Source organism: Kryptolebias marmoratus, linkage group LG7 (assembly GCF_001649575.2).
Source record: "Kryptolebias marmoratus isolate JLee-2015 linkage group LG7, ASM164957v2, whole genome shotgun sequence".
NCBI classification, from domain to species: Eukaryota; Metazoa; Chordata; class Actinopteri; order Cyprinodontiformes; family Rivulidae; genus Kryptolebias; species Kryptolebias marmoratus.
The window spans coordinates 9,765,583-9,773,406 of record NC_051436.1 but is presented as its reverse complement, the minus strand read 5'-3'; the positions used below and the strand labels follow the sequence as shown (position 1 = coordinate 9,773,406).

General features: G+C 45.1%; 1 protein-coding gene across 1 annotated transcript in view; it reads left to right on the top strand.

Annotated features, from left to right (window-relative positions):
* LOC108234848 (RNA-binding protein with multiple splicing) overlaps window positions 1-7,695 on the top strand; it is a gene marked incomplete at its 5' end in the record, with an annotated part of 25,063 nt that extends 17,368 nt beyond the window's left edge. The window contains 1 exon segment of the mRNA XM_025005558.1: window positions 4,445-7,695.
* Window positions 7,696-7,824: the final 129 nt, after the last annotated feature.

Genomic DNA, 7,824 nt, shown 5'->3' with positions numbered 1-7,824 from the left:
ATATGGGGGGGGGGGTTTGGAGCTTCATCGCGGGGGTGAAAGAGGAAGGGAGTGGAGTAAGAAAGGCGCTTAGGGGGGAAATAATTACTCCTATCAAAGCGGGAGGAAGTCGTTTGGGCAGAAACGTCGGATATTAACCCCTTCAGTGGAGCAGAGATCCACGGCGAGGGCCGGGAGGATCGCAGGCCACCACGAACTGAGCAAACACTAAGGGTTTAGCTCATCCACAGCAGCCAAAAACAAACCGAACCTTACATCGCGTCGGATTTTAAATGACCTGATGGTTCTCTGAAACGCTCCCCAAAACCAATAACTGTTAGGGCTGAGTCACACAGAAACTCATGTCGCCTCAGTAATTAGGTCTCCGGGGTGAAGCTCAGGGGCGCTCAGGTTTCACAGTATTTGTCTTGAAATCCTACCAGATAGCTCGGTGTTTAGCTAACAGGACCCCCCCCCAGCTTGGGTTGTCCCTGATACGCTGCAGCTTTACAAACACATCACCTTTTTTCCGGGTCCTTCCGTTGCCCGTCCAAAGGAAAGAGTCAAGTCAACAAGTCACGGTCAGATCGCCGTCTCGGGGCAACTTGTTACTAAAGTGTTTTTTCCTTTTTTTTCATTAATGGATCCCCCGAGCTGAACGCCTGAATGCGAGGCGCTGAGGATCGTTCTTTTTTTTTCTTTAGCTGCAACAAGGATGAAGTCGGACGGAGGTGACGAGATCGTCTGTGTGGTGCTGAGAATTGTTCACAAAAAACAAACAAACAAACAAAACGACAACGTTTATGAAGTTCGAGAAAAATTGATTGCTAAAAATGGATGCTGAATGGGAACGACTGCTAAAACGTTGCTGAAGAAGCTGAAATTGAGCAGCCGAAAGCAGCAAAAACAGGCTAAAAGCAGTAAAAAGGCAGCTAAAGGTTAAAAGTACTGAAAGGCTAGCTAAAAGCTAAAGTAGCAAAAAGCTAGAAATAGCAGCGCTACAACTAAAAGTAGCAAAATTCAAGCTGAAAGCTAAAAGTAGCAAGACTACAGCTAAATACTAAAAGCAAGTTTGTTGAAGCTGATTTCAAAGAGAACAAAACTTTTGAAGGAACTGAAGAGATTTTAGTGTATGTCTGTAGGGAAATACTTTATAAATAAAAAAAAAAAAGTTAAATATATTAAAAGGGAAAGTCGTAGCACCCGTTTGCTGAACGAGCTGAACGTGGCTAAAGGAGCAGCGAGCGCGTGAAGGAAGGGGCTGGTTTGCAGCAGAGAAGCAGAAAACAGGAAAACCAGAGTGCGGCTGCTGAGTCAGCCGAAGGCCGCTGTTTCACCAGGAGAGTTCAGAGTTCATCTCCGCGGTCCGGGGAGGTTTGTGGTCGGTCCGCGGGTTGCCCCGACGTTTGACCAGACTGAGACTGCTCACAGAGGGTAAGACAGCTGAAAACAAGTCAGCGTTTGGTGTCTGTAGCCATGACCACCTGCACGGCCTCTCGAAGGAGAACTGTCGGAAAAACTAAACTTACAGCTGGTGCGAGCTGAAACAAAGAGTTCCCGCCCCACTCCACCCCTCCACCCACCTGATACTCAGCTCCTTTATTCGTCTGAATGCTTGTAAAGCCGGAATCTGTTTGACGCTGATGCTCTGGAGCAAAACTAGAGCCAGAGACATCCTAGCAGCGGACGTTAATGCCTGCTGAACTGCAGGGAAAGGTAATCCAGATCTTCCATCTGACAAGACAAGACATGGCGGGGCGGGAGGGGGTGTTGTGTGAACTCGCATCATGTGGACTTGTGTGTGACCCTGTGTAAAACAGTGTGTGTGTGTGTCTGGCTGCCTGCCCTGAGGTGGTTTTGGTCAATAGTCTGACAAAACCAATGACTCCTGTGCGCCTCGCATCGAAGGAGATCTCCGGACCAGCTGGGGTCCTTTTCTAATAAGGAAGTGGGACTTTATCCCACCGCCCCCTGCTGACAGATAGACGTGGACCTACAGTACGGCTACTTCAGGAGCTAGCAGCTGCTAGCGATGTGTGTATGTGTGAGAAACCCGACCAGGCCTAAAAGGCTTTGTCCTGGATTGTAGAGGCATCCAGACTGGGGGCATTTTTCACGGCCGGGGAGCAAAAAGGAGACTTCTTCAGGAACCACTTGAGAGCCTTTCTCTACATTTTCACTTGGAGGCGTAACGATACGCCGAAGTCACTGTTCAATATGACTTCAGTATGAGGGATATATCCCTCATACTCAAAGCTACCGAAGACTTTGTATTTGAAGCCAAAACTCTTTGTGAATTAGTTGAAAATTTGAGCCCCAACCCTCCACTTTCCTCCCATCCACCGCTCTAAACAGGACCAAAAGGGATGCTACCTACAGTACCTAGCTGTTAAGCTATTTTTAGCTTTTAGTTAACCTCTAGCTATTGTTTTACTACTCTTAGCTTTTATATAGCTCTTAGGCACATGTAGCTATTAGCTAGAATTTTGCTACCTTTAACTTTTAGCTAGCCATTTGGTAGATTTAGCTTTTAGATAGCAATTTGCTTTTTTTTTCAAAACTTTAAGTTAGCATTTAGCTTTCTTAGCTATTAGCTCTTTATTTGCTCATATTAGCTAGTGTTCTGCATCTTTTGACTTTTAGCTAAAAATTAGATTTTTGTTGTTGTTGGTTTAAGTTAGTGTTTTGCTTTTTTTTAGCTGTTAGCTAGTGTTTTGTTCCTCTTAGCTAGTGTTCTGCACCTTTTGACTTTTAGCTAGCCTTTTGCTACTTAGGTAATGTTTTGCTCCTTTTGGATTTTAGCTAGCAATTTGATTTTTTAGTTTGTTTCAAGTTAGTGTTTTGATTTTTTTAGCTATTAGCTATTGTTTTATTACTGTTAGTTAGTGCTCTGCATCTTTTGGCTAACAGCTAGCCTTTTGCTACTTAGCGTCTTGCCCGTTTTATCTCATAGCTGGCGCTCTGCTTCTTTTAGCTTTTAACAAGTCAGTTTCAGCGTCTCCAGCAGCCTTCAGCAGGCGTTCGAACACCTTTAACTCTTTTCAGTGACAAACCTCTTCCATGTTTTTCATGTGTGGTAACTCTGCGGCTAACAAATGATTGGTGAAATGTTCCGTTCCACCCTCACGGCACCCGATCGTCGATCGGCGACAGTGAACGGGAGCATTTGCTGAAAATAAATACAGACAGAAACCGACAGAGCCTTCCCCCCCTCTTCACCTCTCACATTCTCTCACACTGCCTGTTTACTTATCTCACATTATGCGCCGGGGCCCGGGAGTTACTGGATGTAACACATTAAGCCCCGCAGTTCACCAAAGCTGTCCTTAATCCACTCAGACGTGTTCAATGATCAGCCCAATCTTTAACCTGGGTGTCTCAGGCAGAACAAATAAGCTGATCTGGAAGCCCGCGTCGCATCAGCTTAGCCGAGCGGCCGGGTAACATCGATTAGCTCGCCCCTGATTGAGCGCGCAATGGGGCGTGAGTTGGTGCGGGGCGCACGTCGCGAGGAGGGATCGCTTCCCGAGCCTGCCGCCGTCTGTCAGCCTCTCCTGCTTCTCTTCAAGTCATGTTTGGTTTATTGAATGCTTGTTGTTCCAAAATGTCCGCCACCTCCCGTCTGTTCTCGAGTTACCACGGTCTCTTAGTGACGGAGGGTGGCGAGGTTCAGAGTTCTGACCTTTCGTTACGGTCCCCTGGAGCTGGGTTGGTGTGTATGCGTGTGTGCGTGTGTGTGTGTGTGTGTGTGTGTGTGTGTGTGTGTGGTTATGGAGGACCTGTTTCCTAGCAGAACTGGGAACTTCAAAAGTTTGACTTTCCTAAAAAAGAAAACGACAAAAAATAAACAAAAACACGCAACAAATGTTTTACTTTGGTTGAGTCATGTCAGTTGGGAGTTTCCGTTCGCCTCGTCTCCTTGAGGTCGAACTCTGTGATGACGACGAAAAAGCCTTTAAATCACGGGGTTCTGTCGAGTTTGAATGCAGCGTTTGGGCTTCCGTTGAAAGTCCAAAATCACGTATTTGTGGTTCGTCAGACGATTTGCAGCCTAATAAAGTTTATGAGGCTTTAAACTTAGACTGCTCCGTAGCGACAATTTCTTGAAGAATTGCGTACCGCCGGCCGCCTTGCGTGCTAAAATTTTAAGCAAAGCTAACGTGCGACACATTAGCACTCGTAGCGTGTGTTGGGGAGGACTCTCAGCTACTACAACGCCAGGTTTTAGCTCGATATCCGTAAAACCAACCGACTTGTTGCTACGATCATGCGGCTGTGGCAGCCATCTTAACCCAGGTTGACTCCAAAGGGTAACTCAGTCGTAGGGTTCACAGCCAGTGATTACTTTCTGAGTTTCATGGGGTATTTTTCTAACACGCAGGCAAATACAGACACACACACACAGCCAAATACATTATCGCCCACCTGTCGTGGCCTTCATGCTCATTTCCGTGTGTGTTTTCAGGTTCCTGATGTGTGATGGTGGCCGCGGCCGGCTGTGACGGGCGCTGCTCGCTGCCTCCTGTTCCAATAAAAATCCGGAGACGTGGGGGGGCAGGACTCCTGGTTCCCAGAGCAGCGCCCCCGTCGGTGAGTTCGGAGCTCAGATGTGATCCAAACGGACAAGGACGGCAGGTGGCGGTCTCACCCGGCTCCTCGCCTGCCACACGGCGTCGCTTTGAAAGCCCCCCCCCCTTTTTTTTTTTTTTTTTTTTTTTTTGTCGGGAAGAAGCGGTCGCGCCTCCTAAGGACATCTGCTGGAGTCACCGTAACCGCCGCACCAACGCCTTTCGGAGAGCTTTTTCAAAAAAAAAACCTGTTATCTCGGCATGACGTGCTCAGTGCGTGTGTTAGCAAAATATCTCATGGACCTCTCAGACTTTCAGGAAGTAATCTCTGGCTCTACGACTGATTGCCTTCGGGGGTCACCGACTCTCAGCTACCACCGCGCCCGAGTTTCAGCTCAGTAGCTGTAGAAATGGAAGCTAGTCATATTCCTGTTGCCTAGTGTTGATTAGCTGCGGTGGCCATCTTGGGGTTAACTGGAAGCACTGGGAGAGCCGAGGCGTCATTCAGAAACAATTGGCATCAAAGTTTACTGCCGCCCCCAGCTATAGGTGTACAGCCAATCATTGCTCTCTGTGAAAATGTCGATCAGACTTGTCCAGCGGTACGTGAAATATTTTGCTAACAGACAGACAAACACGCCTTCTGCCTCCCGCCCGCCGCCGATGAGGAGGAAACGAGGCTCCAGCAGCACCTGCCTCCGCGTGCGACTTCAGCTCGGCTCGGTCCCTCGTGTTTTCATTAGTGCCTCCGTTTCATGCGACCATGACGACCGCCCGCTCTGTTTTTGTTTCACCCCCCCACACACACACACACACACACACACACACCCCGTCCTCCCGGCAGCAGCGGCAGCCTTATGGGCTTCAGGACGATCTAGACCCCGGCCTCCATCACACATCAAGCGCCCCTTTTCCCCAACTCTTCCTGAAGTCTTTGCAACTCGTTTTTTTTTTTTTTAATATACTGTTACTTACTCAAGCTTTCCAGCCAGCGCTTCGGCTACACCTCCTGCAACACGACCTCTGGCGGAGGAGGACGTGCTGCCCTCTCCCCCCCGACGCCAGCGGACCCCCTTTGGCCGTGTAAACCCCGGACAGACCGCCAGACTCTCGCCGCAAGTCCGAAAAAGGACGGAAGTGTGGCTGAAGCGCTATCGAGTAATGTTATAATAATAGGAATTATTATTCTGTATATCATTCATATCAGCGTGATCATAACGAGTACATGTCGAAGCATGAGTTTGCAAAAAAAAATACAAAATGATGAAAAAAACGAACTAAAAAAATATATAAATACAAAAACTGGGAGAAGAAGAAAAAAAAAACGGAGGCGACGCTGTAAATTTTTAGATATTTTAACGAAACACGGAAAAGTATTTTTGTAATCGAGACGATGTTTGTTTCTGCTGAGGCGTGTGAGGATTTTTTTTTTTTTGTTCAAATTCTTTGTTGTTTCTGTGCCATGAAAAAACGAAACAAATAAACAAACAACAACAAAAAAAAAAAACACAACCCGAGTCACCCCGCCATACCAAAGCCGTCCCGTCACTTTCTGTCGTTTTGATACGTAGCTGCGTGGTTTTGCTCGTTCGTGTAGCTTGTTTTTTATTTTTTGGTGATTTATTTTATTTTTATTGTTCTAAAAGTCCTTTCTTCTGCTTCGGCCGGGCAGGAATGTGAGTCGACACCGATCCGGCTCGTAACTTAGCCGTTTTTGTTTTTTTTTGTTGTCGTCGTCGTTTGCGATGATCTGACGTATTTTTAAAAAAGGCGGGGGAAAAAAAAAAAAGCCATTGATCGCTGGTGAAGGTAAAGTGACCCCAAAACTGACTTCTGCTATTAATAACGTGTGTAGCAAGAAGAACAGAGACAAACAAAAGACCAAAGTTGTTGGTTTTTTTACACTGGAGAGCGAGAATTATTCCGTTTCTGACGGCTTTGTAGTCGTCAGTCTGATTTCTTCTGAAGTGTGACGTTATTATTGCTGCATGTCCCTTCTGGTGTCACTCCAAAGAGCCCCTTCTACAGAGAAAAAGACAAAAAAAACTCACTTAAAGCAATTTTTCTCTGTCGTCTATTTTTGGAAATCCTCTGTGATTCAACCTGCTTTTGTAAAGTTTGAATTTACATATTAATGATTGGGTAAAAATATCTATCTATATATATAATTATATTCCTTTTTTTGTAACCGGGTGTGTTTCTGCCTCTGCAATAACGTCCTGCTGTACGACATATCATGAAGTGATCAAATTTCTGTGACATTTTGATGCCAAAATGATCAATCTTGTACTTTTCTGATAAAGTCACACGTCATATTATTGTGACAGACAAAAAATAAAATAAAAAATGCATTATTCCCCGTAATGTGTGTAAAAGAAAAAAAAAAAAAAAATCATCTTGGACTAATCATATACATTAAGTGGGTGTCTTTAAGTGTTGAATAATGATAATATGCTTCATATAAAGATGTACCTGGTTTATAAGAAGCAGGGGTTTTTTTTGGTTTTGTTGTTGCTTTTACGATTTTATGCCAATCGTGGCGCCAAAATTTACTAGACCAAGTATTTATAGATAACGTGTGAGTGCTTGTGTGTTTTAAAAGAGGGATTTAAATAATAAAAAAAAACAAGTTCATAGATTCCCGTTGTATAACTCTTTGTAAGTATTATTGTAAGGTTAATTGTATATTCATATGCTGATTTCTGTTCTGTTGGCGGCTGTCCGACTGGGATCCGTGAATGCTGTTAGAGTTCACTGTGAAATGCAGAGAGGGAAATGGGTCTTTTCATGTGTCCCCCACCCCACCCCCCACCCTAACAATATGGTACAAAACTTCTTGGAAGAATGATGAGACGATCCCTCCTGTTGTCAGTGAAAGACGTTCAGCGAGGTTACTGTGCGTCGTGCATGTTTTACCGGCATGTTTGTTCCCCCCCCCGTCCTCCCTAACGCATACAGCACTGTTCATACTTCTGTACTTTAGCCGCTGTAAGGAGAAACTGTACTCCGATGAATCGCAGAGATTTTTTTTTTGTTGTTTTTGTTTTTTTGTATTTTTTGTTGGTTTGGTGATCAAATTGAGGAATTTTTAATGAAAATGTTGAATGAAGACGTTTCAGTCCATCTGCCATTAAAGATTGACGATTTAGGTGGTGTCGTGACTCCATTTTTTTTAAACAAAACCACATCTGAAACAATATTAACAACCTCAAAACCAGCAAGAACCCTGATTAATAGTAATAATGTAAGTCACTGCATCAAAAACATTTGGTAAATG